At 50.5% G+C, this 15,100-nt stretch overlaps 1 pseudogene; it reads right to left on the bottom strand.

Annotated features, from left to right (window-relative positions):
• Window positions 1–276: 276 nt before the first annotated feature.
• Window positions 277–1,064, bottom strand: LOC147689850 (proteasome subunit alpha type-2 pseudogene; annotated as a pseudogene).
• Between the last annotated feature and the right edge of the window lie 14,036 nt (window positions 1,065–15,100).

Here is a 15,100-nt window from a genome sequence, read left to right as displayed (position 1 = left end):
CACCATGGATTTCCTTATAGTTTACAGTATGCAGGCATTGTTGAGTTGAGTTTCTTCCCTCTTTATTTCCTGTGTATTAGAGAGGTATTAAGGGTGACGGCGGGCAGAGTTTGCTTTTTGATTGGCTGTAGCTGCCGAAGTCATCTCCCTGAATGTACAGTTCAAGGTTTTTGTTTATTGTGATTTGCACGCATACCATTTTAAAAAGATCCGTCAGACAAACCATGTAGAAATAAGTATTAAAAAAAGCTGCAAATTAAACGTTTTATTCATTGTAATTCTCCTGTGGTAGAAATAAATGTTTTTCTACAAATTCCCAGTTATTCTAATGTACAAGTACTATGCTATAGCAGACAGATAATCCTTTACTTCAGCCAGAGTGAGCCTTTTAAATCCTGCTTCATTGCAGATACCGACTTCAATGTTGTCTTCTGTCATCTGTCCTTCAAAGCTTTCTTTAATGTTAAAATGGCTGTGTGAATGGCATCTTCAAGTTCTAGTTCTTCATTATACCTTTTCTCAAGGAAAGTTTTTCCATTCACGTAATTTTTCCCCATAGCAGTTGCTTTCCATGCAAAATAGGCACCAGAAGGATCAGACTGGAATAAATATGGCCTTTCCTCATCCCAACCAGCAATTAACATTGATACACCAAATGGGCGAACACCACCGGACTGTGTGTACTCTTGCATTACTGAAGCAACTCTCTGTACTAGCTGCGCTGTTGGAATTGGTTCCTGGTAAACCAAGAAATATTGCTGAGCCAACTTCCGAGCCCTCCGTACCAGTACCCTGTAGTCAGGACCCATGCCACTGTACACCATGCCTATGTGTTTCGTTATTGGTTCCACTTTATGTACACTCTGTTCATCATAGAGGATAGATTTCTGTTTCTTCTCTGTTGCCAACACGACACCATTTGCAGCTTTAATTCCCACGGATGGGGCTCCTGCAGCTACAGCAGCTAGCACATATTCAATCTGGACAAGTTTGCCAGATGGGCTGAAAGTGGTCAGAGAGAAGCTGTAACCGCGCTCCACCGCCATCTTCTCAGCAGTAGTGAATGTGAAGGTTTTCTTCAATTCTCTTCCTCCAATCACTCAGGCCTATCTCCCTCCGTCCTGACCACCACCACCAGGCCTGACCACCACCACTGCGCGACGCGGCCCCGCCCGCCAACTTCAGTGAAGACCACGCATTAACGACAGAGTCATCATGAGTCATTAATGATGAGAGTAACTGTAATTGTCGGTACGGGGGCCAGCCCAGGGCGAAAAAAATTAAAATACACTTACTCACTCACAGTCACGATCACGTCGGGCCGGCCCGGCTCCTGCTGTTGGTGGGCGGCACTGGAAGACACAGGAGGGCAGGCTAGTACTTCCAGGGGCGGGAGCGGGCTAGCCACCACAGTAATAATAAAATTTTGGCCGCGCCCGCTCCGGTGAGGTCCTCTCCTGGCTGCCTGACTCTCGCGTCGTGATGATGATGACTGCGCAGTTCTTTTTCCCACAATGCAATGCGCATGCGGGGGGCACCCTAGGCGCTCAGACGCGCCGGAGGAGGCAGGGCATGACTGCGCGCTGCGCACAGGCACCTCCCTCGGTCCCTCTTCCCTCCTGAAATGTTTCTTCTGCTTTTTTTTTTTAGCTTGCTGCTTGCGCTTCACAACACACAGCCGGATCTGGCTTCTTGCTGCTGCGTGGCGCTGTAGCATGGGCGGCGCTGCAGGCCTGCTTCTTGGAACTGTTACTGAGAGTCTCATCACAATCAAACACGAGTCAGTCACAACACGACTGACACTGACAGTCACACTGATGCTGACGCTTGGCCTGTGACGGACGGAACGAAAACGAAAATCGGCCCTCACTCACAAAACCGGCCCCCTCCTGACTCAAAACCGGCCTCCACCCCCTCCAGCCTACCGGGGGATTGCCCGGTGCCCGAAAGCACCAGTCCGGCCCTGGTTGCTACCATGTGAGTTGTAAACCCTTCCATGTCCTGGCAATCCCATTCAATCACTGGCCATGTTTGCCTTTTCGCCCTAAAGCCCTTGTCCTATTTTAACCAAGCATCACCCTGGAATTTCTTTTGCGCATCATGTATTCTCTGCTCGTAGAGGATCAGGGCTCCTGCACTCTGGGGTAATTTTTCTAGGATTACACATGCCAGAGTCCTAAATGCCTTTAACCAATTCTCTATTGACCTCTTCACTCTCTGCTACCGCCTGTCCCTCCTATTCTCGTCCTACGTAGTCAGGTCCAAGCCTGCCTGGCGTACCTCTAGTACCAAAAAACTTTCTATGAATTATTTCCTCCCTATTTCCTCCTTTACCACTAGGGGGTCAGGTTGGCAGCCTTAAAAGCTTTGTAGGGGTTGGGGGATCTCCAGATGAGGGGCGGAGGTATTGGCTGGTCAGTTTACCCTTTGTGTCCAGCCCAGCCCTGCCCCGCCCATTCTTTTTTGCAGCTTCACCCTCTGGACCTGCCCCCCACCCCCTCCAGAGCCCCTTCTGCCTTTGCCTCGCTGGTTGGGTTCTCCTGCTGGGGGTTATCCTACCCCTTAGCCCCCTTCTCTTTTGGGTCCCCCTTTTCCTTTGCCACTTGCTTTGGCCCCTTGGGTTGGCCTTCTGCCATTTGTATTCCAAGGGGGGCTTCCCCCCAAATGGGGGTCCGGCCCCTAGCCACTACCACCAGGGGATCCATGCATCTGGTCCCTGCCCCCCTGCCTCCCCTTGGAAACCTTGTTGATCCCTACCTTGGCCTGTCCACCGAGGCTGTTGCATTGCTAGATTCTTAACTCCTAATTGCGTACCCATGTTCACTATTTGCCCTGGTCCCCCAGGCACTTGCCCCTCATTTTGCACCCTTGCATGCTTTCTCCTTATGCTGTGTGAATGGTGCCATTGTCATCCTTCGCCATGATGTTCTGCCCTATGCGCCATTCTGGAGAGGCAGCCGTGCTGGCTATAGACCCCTTCTCGCTGATAAATTCAGCCGTGTCTGATTCTGAAAGTACCTCTGAGGGGGAAGCCGCTCTCTGTCAGGCCCGGGCCCTGCTCCTGCCCCCAGCATCCTTCGCTTTGCCGCCACCAGCGGGTTACCAGCCTTGGCTCATGCTGCTTCTGTGTTCTTCTGCAACCTCCAATGACGTCACCTCAGGTCCGGTCCTTAAAAAGGCTGCCGCATTCCTCAGGTTGGTGCCTTCTTCTTCTTTGCTTTTCTCTCTTTTTGTGAGCCAGGAAGGGGTGTGTGTGAGTTCTATCAGGGCCTTGTGCCCTCATTTAACCCCCTTCTTGGCTTGCCGGCTCGCCCCCTGATTGGGGGGGAGGGTCGAGGGGGGGGGGGGGCGCTGACTACATCCGGGCCTGCTCGGGCTTTCGCCAGAGGGTGGAGGGTTTCCCGCCTCCAGGAGGTGTTTGCCCCGGGCCCCTAACAGGTCTGACTGTGCCTTCCCGGCCCTGGCTACAGACTAGAAACTGTATACAATGTTAATGCATAATTGTAAGGCAAAAGGAGGCACTCTCTTTTAGAAGCAGAAGATTTTCTATTGAATGGAAGCAAAATGCCAACATGAAGTTTTACCAGTGGTCGAAGTGGGAAAGAAAAAGTAGGGGAACTGTGGGTGGAGAATCAGGGGGGCGGGAATAACCGAAGATTGAATCAGTGGGCGGAGTCAGGGGTGTGGCTAGAAATAGCATAACATACCAATTTTTTGCACGTTTAGCATTTCACTGACCAGTTACAGCTTAGAACGTTATTTAATTAAAACAATGGATAAACATGTTTATTTGAGGTTTAATTCAGGAAAAGCAAACACTCATAGGAAATACAGGTTTATGTAAAGCGTGTGAAATGTAAGCAGGAACAACATGTTACCTTAATGCTTTTACTCTCATTGTTCAGAAATCCATGATTATTTTTTGTCTTGTAGGGACTCTTCAGGAGAATCTAGACTCACTCAAACCCACAAAGGCTCCCTCATTTTCATGTCAGCCAGCTAGCTGCTCACTCATAATATAGCAAAAAGAACAACTGGTGGACAGAATGCAGAACAATGTCATATATTCACCCCAGTACAGAGATCTGGGCCTAAATCCATTGTTATTTTGCTCACCATGCCATTCCAGTTTGGAGGCAGCCATATGCAAATCAATCTTGATCCTGCACCCAATGGGAACAGTCCAGCCTGAACTGCCAGGCCAGGTCCTCCCTGGACTAGAAACAAGCATCCTAGACCGGTTTCGGGCTTTCAGCCCTCATCAGCCAGGATAGCTTGATTCCAATAGCATGGAGAGCACGGGACTCATGTCTGAGCATACCTGTCCCACTCGGGGTGACAAATGCAAAAAGAACAATTGATGGACAGAATGCAGAACAATGTCACACATTCACCTCAGTACAGAGATCTAGGCCTAAATCCATTGTTTTTTTGCTCACCATGCCATTCCAGTTTGGACCCAGCCATATGCAAATCAGTCTTCATGCTGCGCCCAATGGGAACAGTCCAGCCCGAACTGCCAGGCCCTTTGTATTTAAGAGTCCTTTCATTCGGGAAGTGAACACAAAGCATTACCCACAGAACTATGCACATAACATATTGCTCTTTGATATGCATGGTACATGTTCTTTGCAGCAGGCATATTACCCCATTGCGCTACCTTAGATGAGTAAAACAGCCACTAGACAAAACATGCTCCCATCTCTCTCCAGCAGGTACATTGATCACCAACGTTCACTGCTCCTGCCCCGTTCACTGCTCCTGCCCGGTTACCACTCCTGCTCATGCCTAATCACCCCTCCTGCCCCGTCACCCCTCCTGCCCCGTCACCTCTCATGCCCATCACATCACCTACCTGTCATGTCACCTGCCCGTCACTTCTTGTGCCCGGTCACCTCTCCTGTCGCCTCTCCTTCCAAGTCACCTCTCCTGCCCCGTCGCCTCTCCTGCCTATCACTTCTCCTGCCCTGTTCACTGCCCCGTTCACTGCTCCTGCCCCGTTTACCGCTCCTGCCCCATTCACAGCTCTATCTCATGTCCAGTCAACTCTCCTGCCCCATCACCACTCCTGCCCGTCACCTTCCCTGTCCCATCACCTCCCCTGTCCTGTCACCTCTCCTGCCCTGTCATCTCTCCTGCTCCTTCTCCTGCCCGGTTACCTCTCCTGCCTGGTTACCTCTCCTGCCCAGTTACCTCTCCTGCCCAGTCATCTCTTTTTCATGTTGCCTCTCCTGCTCTGTCACTGCTCCTGGCCCGTCACTTTTCCTGCCTTGTCACATTTCCTACCCCATCACTTTTCCTGCCCCGTCACAGCTCCTGCCCATTCACTGCTCCTGTCCGGTCAGCACTCCTGCCCGATCACCGCTACAGCCACATCACTTCTCCTGTCCCATCACTTCTCCTGCCCTGTTTACTGCTCTTATCCGTTCACTGCCCCTATCAGTTCACTGCTCTTGCCGGTTACCGCTCCTGCCCATTCCTTATCACCGCTCCTGCCCCTTCACTTCCACTGCCCCATCACCGCTCCTGCCCCATCACTTCTCCTGTCCCATCGCCTCTCCTTTCCTGTCACCTCTCCTGTCCCGCATCTGAAGCACATGTTCCCAAGTGCTGTGCAGCCTAAAAGCCGTCCGTTCCCATTCACAATATTTATTGTGCCTCACTGTAGCGAGGATGTTATATCTGGGGATTCTTTGGAAGATTAGGATTTCGGGCCTGCATACTGTGTGTCTGATATAATTGCACGTAGACCAGAGAATAGCGCGCAGCCCTACTGAGCTGCCCATAGGCTCCTGGAAGTACCACCTTGTTTACTTATGTTTCACTCAGTTGTTTAGTTGGCAGTCAGCAGATCAGTGACTCAATGCATTCATCGCAAATGTGCCTCGTCAGGGCGGCAGCATTCTCTGAGCCAGCTGTTCTTGAACAGGTAACTTTGGATATTGTACCAGAGTAGTTTCATTTTACAAGGAAACCCCCAGGGCTCTGCTAATGGCGGAAAAGCGGACTTTGCCATTTCACTGTAAACGCCCAATGATGTGTAAACTCCCTGCTGATGTGTAAAGTCTCCACTGATGTGTAAACTCTCCGTGCACTTAAGATATCTCTGCCACCCTTTAACCACACTTCCCGCTGACCCAGGGGCTTCCTAGAAAGGCATCTCCCAGGCGCATTGTCATTCGACAGGAGATAATCGACCTCAATCGGAATGACAATGGGCCTGCCCTCCGTCTGTGCGCGCTCAGGGAAGGGCTGCTGCAGCCTCTGGAGCTCAACAGAGAAGTGCGAGCAGCTCCTGAAAGCTTAAAGGAAAAGTTTTCGTTTGCCGTCCCGGGACGATATTTTGACAGAAAGAAGTAGGGGAACGGACTGAAATATTTTTTAGAAGTAGGGGCACGCCGTGCCCTTCCGCCCCCGTCCACTTCTACCACTGAGTTTTACTGATAAAACTAAATTGCGCAGAAACACTGATGTGTGGAAATGTGTTTTCGGCAAATATGTATCATTTGAACATCACCAATTAAAGTGTCTTGATTGTTTTGATCCTATTTATACTCTGTTTCCAGCGCACTTCTAAATTACAAACAAGTGGTCCATCTGAGGTTTACTAACTGCTGATATGTTTTGAAACATTTGCACAGTTCATATGGCCGGGATGCCCGCCACCCCCTCCCAACACAATCCCCAAGGATGGGAGAAGTCGGACACAGGTTTGAACTTTTGGAAGGCGGGAGGGAGTCACCCTCCCGGCCATATTTATTAAAATATGAAACAAAATTTAAAACATTAAATAAAAGTTTCATAATTATGTACAATTTTACATTTATTACATTTCGATGAAGACATGTTCTTTGGCTAACCTTAACAGATCTCTAATACAAAGGTTTCCTAGCCGAGTCTAACATCCTGCAAATGCATCCATTCTAAATTAAAATTGTACATCCTAGCATTAAGGGCCAACGGCAAGGTCTTAACCGGTGTCAGATCCCTACTACCAAAACTCTCGCCCTCACGGTGTGAGTGGTGCATGCGCAGAGGACTCTACCCTCGTTGCCAACTGTAACTTCCCTTGTCGTGGTGGGGGCCCCCTTTCCACTCGACGCCATCTTAAAGGTTGTCCGAGTTCCCGTGTGAGGTTTCTGTAGGAAGGACAGCGTGGACTCCCCCCCATCCCCACACTCTCTATCCGCCGTCGCGCATATCCGGCCCCTGGAAATTAGTAGGAGGGGCATCTAGCCGCCTCCCCCCTGGGAGGGGCCTATGGCCGTCTCCCCCTAGGCGACCCATCCTTAGTGGGTGCCGCCTCCCCGTGGGAGGGGCCAATGGCCGCCTCCCCCCGGGCGCTCCCATCCATTCTGGGTGGCGCCCCCCTCTAGGGACCTTGAAATTACTGCTCACCGATCATGACCTTACCGCCCGACCAAAATAAATACGACAGTTGTTACCTACTAAGGAAGGAAAAATTCTGACATCGCCTCGATGTGTCATCGACTGCTCACTCCTACCAAGAAAAACATTATCCTACAGGCAGAAGTCACATCCTTATCTTACACATTCCTTTACTTTTCTACAAAGGAAAAAAGGCCTATCTCAGAAAAACTTTATTTAAAACAAACATTGCCATAAGGGGCTGGTGGGTGGGTCAAAATTGCTGCTTGTTCCGTCGAGGGCTCACGAGCAACGAGTGGGTGCAGCCTTCAGAGCACAGGAACAAGAGGACGCTTCTTCGGATTCCCGCTCTATTTATTCTTCTGCGGGAGGGCGTGTACCCTCCTCCGGTACGCCTATTGGGCATGGTCTTCGGTGTAGGTGTCTAGGACAACCCCTCTTGGGCGGGAAAAGGCGCGCCCCGGCTACGCCGCTTCAGGGCATACCAGCCGAGCCACGCCCCCCGCCCAAAATGGTTTCCCGGGGGGATCGGGGCACCCAACCATACTTTCGGGGGACCGAGTGGTCGCCCCTTTCCATATGGCCGGGATGCCCGCCACCCCCTCCCAACACAATCCCCAAGGATGGGAGAAGTCGGACACAGGTTTGAACTTTTGGAAGGCGGGAGGGAGTCACCATCCCGGCCGTATTTATTAAAATATGAAACAAAATTTAAAACATTAAATAAAAGTTTCATAATTATGTACAATTTTACATTTATTACATTTCGATGAAGACATGTTCTTTGGCTAACCTTAACAGATCTCTAATACAAAGGTTTCCTAGCCGAGTCTAACATCCTGCAAATGCATCCATTCTAAATTAAAATTGTACATCCTAGCATTAAGGGCCAACGGCAAGGTCTTAACCGGTGTCAGATCCCTACTACCAAAACTCTCGCCCTCACGGTGTGAGTGGTGCATGCGCAGAGGACTCTACCCTCGTTGCCAACTGTAACTTCCCTTGCCGTGGTGGGGGCCCCCTTTCCACTCAACGCCATCTTAAAGGTCGTCCGAGTTCCCGTGTGAGGTTTCTGTAGGAAGGACAGCGTGGACTCCCCCCCACCCCCACACTCTCTATCCGCCGTCGTGGATATCCGGCCCCCGGGAAATTAGTAGGAGGGGCATCTAGCCGCCTCCCCCCTGGGAGGGGCCTATGGCCGTCTCCCCCTAGGCGACCCATCCTTAGTGGGTGCCGCCTCCCCGTGGGAGGGGCCAATGGCCGCCTCCCCCCGGGCGCTCCCATCCATTCTGGGTGGCGCCCCCCTCTAGGGACCTTGAAATTACTGCTCACCGATCATGACCTTACCGCCACAGGCCGGATAGTTGACCGACTATCGGCCCCCCCTACTCCTCCTAAAGGTCATGCTTCCTCAAACCCCTTAGCCATGCTATGAAGTCTCCTATGAGTAAATCATTCCCCTCCCTGGACAGGTGAACCCCATCATTCAGATACATGAGATCACCCCGAATACACCCGTGAGGAATGCTATGCAACTGCGAAGAGCGAAGCAATTTACCAATTTTATTGTTAACCCTTTTCACCGAATGGTTCAGTGCTGACACCGAAAGGCCCCCCCGCCATACCTTCCTGGGAATCATGTGGAACCAGGCAATCGTGCACCCCGGGATTCTTTTAGCCAACCAGCTAACAGTAGACAAAATTTGTTCAAACAACACTCGTCTACCCAGTGTCACCAAGTCATTGCCCCCCAGGTGTACTATGACTACAGATGGCGGTGACCTTTGCCGCCCTAAGAGACCCTCAAAAAATGATTCGAATTGGTCAAAACAGAGCCCGCCCTTCCCATGGAAGGCCACTCTGTACCCGTATTCCCCAGCTGCGTGAGTCGCGTCACCTGCTTTGAATACGTCCCCGGCGCGCCTCACATATGAGTGGCCCACGACCCATACCACTCTCCCTCCAGACGGTGATCCTTGACCGCTGGTCTCCTGGTGCTGGGTCGACTGCAAATTCCGCCCCGCGTGACAGGCTCGCGAAACTGTAATTCAAACAAAAGACAAGAAGCGTGAGTGCATGTCAATTGATCTTTACAACATGTGCAATCGCACATACCTTTTGAAGCAATTCGAGGACCATCGTCCCAACTGTTTCACTTCCTCCACACTCTGACCCCTGGCTGTAGCCTCAGTAGCAGCCCCTATCCTAAAGGAGTGGGTCCCAAAATCGCACGGGTCCATGCCCGCAGCAGCGATTGTCAGTGCTAGCACCCTCTGGAACTGAAACCTCGTCAGTGGGATGCCATCCTTGTGCCTTAGCAAACTCCCCCCCCCATGTAGCCGCCCTTAGTGCCAAGTATTCCTCTATACACTTTATCGGGCACGTGGGGGACCCTCGCGCGCGCTGCACGACAACACTATTTCCCATAGCCCCCTGGTCGGTCTTGGACCTGGCTATCGAGACCACCATCGAATCACCCCTAATTTGGACGTGATCCCTGCACAAGCCTCCCTCAACGTCTTTCTTATTTCTTGCGACCAGTTCGCTCACCCGCATAGCCCCATGGAATGCTAATGCGAAAGCTGCCCGGAACAGAACTGCTTCGAAATGGGAGGCGCACGTCTCGTCTAGTTTCGCTACGAGTAGAGACAACCTGTGTAAGCCAATCGGGCACCTCGCATCCTGCTTGCGACCCTCGAGGCGCTGCCAGCCGCGAAGGGCCTTTTTATCCAAAAAGGAACCCGTTGGGTCTTTTATGCCATGCACCTGCGCCATGAATGAAATGGCCGCCCTATGTCTACTGGCCGTTGCCGCTGATTGGCCTTCTCTGTGCAGCGCTACCAGGAACCCCAGGAAGGATTCCTCCTGACCCCAGCTCTGACTCCCTGTGGGACCCAAAAATGTGCAATAGGAACGAAACGCTCCTTCGTATGCCTTCCTTGTCCTGGGGGCTAAGCTTGCTGCCACGAGGTCTTGTAATCCGGGGCACCGATTAGCCATAGTGCTTCGGGGAATGGTGCCGCCACTAGGTCCGCTGTAGGTAGATAACCCCTGAACGCCTGCATATGTGAACGAGAGAGTGCATCAGCTGCATGATTCAGTACGCCTGGCACATGTTTCGCCCTGAACTGTACATTCAATCTCATGCAAAGCAGCACAACTTCTTTTAACAATCTCAAGATCCATTTGCAGCGTGCTGCCTGTTGGTTAATGCATTCGACAACAGTCATATTATCAGACCAAAACACCACTGAGCGGTCCCTGCCATGCCATCAGAGCAACCCAAATGGGGAATAACTCCAAGAACCCAATGTTACCTGTGAGACCGCTGGAGTGCCACCACGTCGGCCATGTTTGTGCCGACCATCGATTACCTAAGATGGCGCCAAATCCCACGCTCCCCGCTGAGTCAGTCCACAGACCTAGTTCATCTGAAGACACTGGTGGCTTGTTCCACACGACTCGACCGTTGAAGTCCGCCAGAAATGCCAACCAAATGCGCATATCCTGGCGAACCTCTGCCGACAGTCTTGTACGGTGGTGCCCCTCTTTGAGACCAACCATAGCTTGTGCAATAGAGCGTGAGAAGGGGCGGGCCATTGGCATCACCCTCAAAGCAAAGTTAAGCTGACCCACTGTTTGTTGTAACTGGTGCAGGGTCCCTTTCTCCTTGCCCAGGCATTGCGTCAAGGAAGCCCTAAACTTGGCCACCTTTTCCATCGGTAAACAGAAACATCCCTCCACAGAATCGAGCTCAATTCCCAGAAACTCCAGTGAAGTAGATGGTCCAACCGTCTTACCTGGTGCCAATGGGACTCCAAACTCCCTCATGAGGATGCAGAAGTCGTGCAGCGCCTGCGCACATTTCGTATCGCCAGCTACTCCCAAGAACAGGAAGTCATCAAGATAGTGCATCACATGCTTATGCCCTGTGGCCTTGGTGAATGCCCACTCTAAAAAACAGCTGAACATTTCAAAATAGGCACAAGAAATGGAGCAACCCATAGGCATGCATTTATCCATGTAATAACTCCCTTGAAATGCAAAACCTAGCAAGCGCTGATCCTGTGGGTGTACCGGGAGCAACCGGAACGCCGATTCGATATCTGATTTCGCCATCAGCGCCCCGGGGCCCAGGTGATTTAACATGGCCACGGCATTATCGAACGATGCGTACCGCACTGAACAAACTTCTGGGTCAATGGCCTCGTTCACAGAGGAACCCCTTGGAGCAGATAGGTTATGAATAAGTCTAAACTCCCCTGGGTCTTTCTTCGGGACAACCCCCAACGGGGAACAGATTAACTCCGCCACCGGCGGGCGATGAAAAGGCCCTGCCACTCGCCCTAAGCTGACTTCTTTTGCTATTTTCTTCTCTGCCACGCTTGGGTTGTGCTGTACCGATAACTGGTTTCTACAAAAGGAATCCCCCCGAAAATCCCCCGCCGGGATGTGGAAGCCATGTAAGAATCCCTTCCTCAACACCCCAGCGGATACATAATCAGGGTATTTGTTCAACCAAGGAGTCATAGCCATGAGATCAACGGGTGTAGGCAATCGGTCACAACGTTCTACCTCACTCCTGCTTAGACCCTCCTTTTCCTCCCGTCCCGCTATTTTTAGATCTACATGAACTTTCCGGGTGTGAGGAATTCCCACAGCCCGCACACACATGCTTGAACCTACATGTTCCCTGCGGTCTGTTACAGTTGCCTCGATTGAAGCCCCAACAGACCCCACGCTTGCCGCCATTCCCGCCGGTCTTAGGCTGGTAATCCCCACCGGCGCCCGCTCGAAAGGGCACCGCGGGCTTTTGGCGGACGACTCCTGACCCACTCCCGCCTGGCGAGGACGTACCTGCCGCCCCTGGCAGGAGCTGCTTGTGCCATGACACCGAGTCCAGGCAATCCCAAGTAAAAGTAGCATCATATTCTTTAGCTTTCCGGAATTTCATGTCATAACCTTTCCATTCCTCCCCCTCATACATTGAATAAAAATCCATAATGCGATTTTGATAGCAAGTCAACTCAGTCATCACTTCGGGTTTACGTTCCCCCATAACTGCAGTAAATATAGAAAAGGCCTTAACCCAGTTCGTTACTGTCTCATCCACCCTAAATTCCGCCATCTTGGCGCGCCAGACGCTCGGGTGCCACAAATCCTTCTGGGTTTTAGCATATTCCATCTCGCGATGGTCAGTTAATAATGAAAACATGTTAACATATTTGTCTCCCCATATTAACTCTTTTGTGGCCATAGGGATGTGCTGTGCCACCTTCTCCCGCCTCAAGGGTATTGAACCCTCCCCCGCCATCAAAATTGCTGCTTGTTCCGTCGAGGGCTCACGAGCAACGAGTGCGTGCAGCCTTCAGAGCACAGGAACAAGAGGACGCTTCTTCGGATTCCCGCTCTATTTATTCTTCTGCGGGAGGGCGTGTACCCTCCTCCGGTACGCCTATTGGGCGTGGTCTTCGGTGTAGGTGTCTTTTCCCGCCCCTCTTGGGCGGGAAAAGGCGCGCCCCGGCTACGCCGCTTCGGGCATACCAGCCGAGCCACGCCCCCCACCCAAAATGGTTTCCCGGGGGGATCGGGGCACCCAACCATACGTTCGGGGGGACCGAGTGGTCGCCCCTTTCCATTTGCAGATATTTAAAAGTTGTGTGTTACAAACAAACTCACAGCTTACAGCCTTTGTTTTCCCACCCCCAAGAAAATGTGGGAAAACATGGTGCATTCTACAACATATTTGTCATTATATATCGATTGTATTAGCTTCTAAAGCATAGTAAATGATGACTTTGCTGTGTACCAGAATTGGACGATCCTTGATGGGGGTCTTCAATGATTCCCTCACTATAGCCAACAGTGCCTCTCTCTCACATGTATTTCAATTGTTTTATAGCACCTCTCATCCCAGTGTAAGGTGGCAGACACTTTAATTCACACACACATACAGAGACAATGAATCTTACATGTGTAAATCAGTGTATAGAAAATGTTACATATGGCAAAGGGGACTACAAGGAATAGGATACACATCACCCATAATGGTAGGCATTTTGTAAGAGTGCTTGTTCTGAAAAGCTCAAACTCAGAATGCAGAACATAACACAGTAGTTAGTGTTGACTTTAATTATAATAATGTATTACTACCCAAACAAACCTTTTTTTAGCAACATCTGGATTATGGAAAACTGAGAATAAAACATAACTTTGTAACCTGTACTGTACATCTTGGCTGCAGCTCTTAGATGGCAGTTCATAGCTCACTGTGCTAGATTACGTATGTAACTTATGAACTGCACAGTAACAACAGAATCTCAGTGAAAAAAGCAGTAACCCACTGAGCTTTCCACATAAAATACTGTTCTTTGATATGCATTGTACACATTATTTGCAGCAGGCATGTTAACCATCTGTGCTACCTTAGATGATTCAAAAGTTCCACTAAACAAAACTCCCATTTCTCTCCAGCAGGTACGTTAGCCACCAGAGTGCTGCTGAATATACAAGGAACTCTGCAGTGCCAGGCCCCTGTAACAAAACCGCCACCCACAATTCCAGCCTTCAAGGGAAATGCCTGATGCGGGTATAGCCAGTCCTACATGTTACCATCCCCCAATTATGCCCCTCATCTTCACATAGACCCTCTCTTATGTGCATTTAATTTATTTTATAGTGCTCATCTTAAGAATGTACACCAGAGTGTCGGAGAGGGTGTTACATCACACACATATTATAAAGAGACAATGTCTCATAAATGTGAAAGTCAATGTATAGGAAATGTTATTTAAGACATTGAGGGCTACAAGGTGTAAGAGTGAGATGTCATCCATACTGGTAGGCAGTGGCGGAGCATGGGTGGGGCCACAGGGGTGTTGCCCCAGATATTCTTAGGGTTGCAAGATTTTAAAAGAAGAAAAAGTTGTGGTGGAAGCGACTTGAGTCATATCAGTGCTGTTGTCTGAATGTGCAGGTGAGATTGTCTTGCCCGCCGTTTCCCGCAGAAGGGCTGCATGGAACTGTGCCCTCATGCATCTCTTACGGCCTTGGGCAGGTGGGGGACTGCTTGCGATGTTTCCTGGTGGCATCGGAGCAGCGCCCCCAGTGGCACAACAGCAGAATGTCTCTTGAGGTACCAAGACGCCATACAAGGAATTTGTTTCTGCTTTTTAGCCGGCAGAAGGAGCATTTCAAGCCAGAGTTCCACGCTTGCTGCCTGACGTTATGTCAGTTTATGATGATGGGTTGAGTCACCCGGGGTTGCCGCATCCATTCATTCTTTCATCCATCATTCAGTCTTTCACCATTCATTCTGTCCTTCTATCTGTGTGCCCATCCATATCCAAACCTAGGCACCCATTTCCAAACCTATCCATCATCTATCCTTCCATCTATCATTTCACTCATCCATCCCTCCATCCACTCTTTCACTCATCCATCTATAATCCATCCATCCATCCTTTCACCCATCTATATTTTCACACATCCATCCACACTTCCACCCATCTCTCCATCCATTCATTCATCCACCAACCACATACCCTTTCATCCATCCAGCCATCCTTTCACTTACTCATCTATACCTCCATTCACCCAGTCGCTCATCCATCTATTCAATCATCCATTCATCATTTCACTCATCCATTCATCCTTTCTTCCAGCTCTTCACCCTCCCTTTCACTCATCTATGCGTTTTTCCACTCATCCA

The sequence above is a fragment of the Lissotriton vulgaris genome, chromosome 9 (assembly GCF_964263255.1).
Source record: "Lissotriton vulgaris chromosome 9, aLisVul1.2, whole genome shotgun sequence".
In the NCBI taxonomy this organism is placed as follows: Eukaryota; Metazoa; Chordata; class Amphibia; order Caudata; family Salamandridae; genus Lissotriton; species Lissotriton vulgaris.
This window is presented reverse-complemented; position numbering and strand designations above follow the sequence as displayed.